The following is a 2,219-nucleotide window of genomic DNA, read 5'->3' as shown; positions in this document are numbered from 1 at the left end:
GAAATAAGAAGAATGACATCACAGGAAAGGAATCAGCCAAATAGATATTGGAAATTCTGACCAAAAACAAGTACACTTTCTTCAACAAGTAAACAGAAAATGGGCAGGGACAGAGGAAAACTGTTATCCGTTAAAGGACACTTAAGAGTCTGTGAACGCTGGGCATGGTAGTGGCGTGTGCCTGCAATCCCAGCTATTCAGATGGCTGAGGCAGGAGGATTCCTTGAGCCCAACAGTTCAAGACCAGCCTGAGTAACATAGCCAGACTCTCTCTCTACAATAACAACAACAACAACAAAAGAGATCATGATGTGTAGATTTGTTTCAATCTCATACAAACATGCTGCAAGTATTTTTTCTAGAGAATGCAAGAAATTTGAATATCAACTAGATATTATATCAGGGATTACTGATCATTTTGTTATATGTGATAAAGATTTTGTGATTGTATTATCTTTAATTCCTAATCAGTAAAAAAAAATACATAAGTTTTTGTGGTTAAATAATATGTTTTCTGGGTTATGTCTTATGAAACATTCCAGCAATAAGTTTTAAAAAATGAGACAACAAATATAAACTTATATTGAACAAAATGTTTATTTAAAAACATATAGCTAATTGTTGCATAGATATTCACCACACAATTGACTCTTGAATAACACAAGTGTTAGGGATGCTGACCTTTCCCACAGTCAAAAACTCATATATAACATTTGACTTCCAACAACGTACCTACAAAGAGCTACTATTCACTGGAAACCTTACTAATAACGCAAACATATAATTAACACATATTTTGTATATTATATGTATTATATACTATATTCTTGCAATAAAGTAAGCTAGAGAAAAGAAAATGTTATTAAGAAAATGCTAAGGAAGAGAAAATATATTTATCATTCATTAAGTAGAAATGAATCATCACAAAAGCCTTCACCCTCTTCACCTTCATGTGGAGTAGGCTGAGAAAGAGGAAGAAGAGGGGGAATTCATCTTCTGTCTCAGGGTGGGAGAGGTGGAAGAGGCAGAGAAGGTACAAGGGGAGGCAGGCACACTTGGTGTAATTTTAAGGAAATGCATTGAAATTTCTGTCTCTTTTACTTTTCCATTTCTCTAAAAGTGTTTCTATGTGGTGCTCATCCTTCCACCATTTGTTTTAGGTTCAGTGCCCGTATCATAGCAGGCTTCATATCATGAAACAAGTCAAAAGCCGTCTTGAATAATCAGAACCTTGCTGCCAGATTGGCTGACATCAATTTGTTTCCTGGCACTGCTTCCTCTTGTCATCTTCTTCCTCGTCATCTGGCACTGGTTCCAGAGCACTCACCTTCATCAAGTCATCTTCCGTTAATTCCTCTGGTTTGGTGTCCATTAACTTTTCAATTTCTCCAAGATCCATATCTTGAAACCCTTCATCCTCCAGCATATCCATAATCTCCTTCATGATTTCCTCAATTGGCTCAGTTGTAAATGCTATGAAGTCATGTACAACATCTGGACGCAGTTTTCTCTAGCAGAAATTTACTGTTTTGAGTTTAACGGCTTTTACAGCATTTTCTATAACAATGATGACATCTTCGATGGTGTAATCCTTCCGGACTTTCATGATGTTCTATCTAGGTTCTCTTTATAGTGTTGATGATCCTTTCCATAGAGTACAGTGTGTAATGAGTCTTAAAGGTACTGTGGCCCCCAGATCTGTAAGATAAATTGGAGACATTGTATCTGGGGACACAGAAACCACTTCAGTGTTGAACTCATGGGGATCTGGTGGTCATGGGCATTATTCTGTATGAAGGGAACTTTAAAGGCAGTCTTTTACTGGCAAACTACTTCCTGATCTTAGGGACAAATATCCATGAAACTAGTCCAGAAAAAAAAGGATTCTCTTGTCCAGGCCTTCTTGTTGTACAACCAAAAGACTGGCAGCTGGTGTTTACCTTTTGTCTTCCAGGCTCAGGGGTTACCAGCTTTACAGACAAGGGGCAGTCCTGATTATACACCTGACTATATTTGTACACAATGGTACAGTTAGTCTATCTTTTTCTGTCTTAAATCCTGGTGCTCAAATCTCTTTTTTACTAATAAGTGTTGTGGCATTTTGTTTTTCCAGAATAGGGCACTGTCTTCTGCATTAAAAACCTGTTCAGGCAGTTATTCTTTCATTTCAATGATTTTTCAACAGCATCTGGGAACTCCTCTGCTGTCTCTTGTTTAGC

Source organism: Colobus angolensis, unplaced genomic scaffold, assembly GCF_000951035.1.
Source record: "Colobus angolensis palliatus isolate OR3802 unplaced genomic scaffold, Cang.pa_1.0 Scaffold42, whole genome shotgun sequence".
Lineage (NCBI taxonomy): Eukaryota > Metazoa > Chordata > Mammalia > Primates > Cercopithecidae > Colobus > Colobus angolensis.
Note: the sequence above shows the minus strand (reverse complement) of the source record.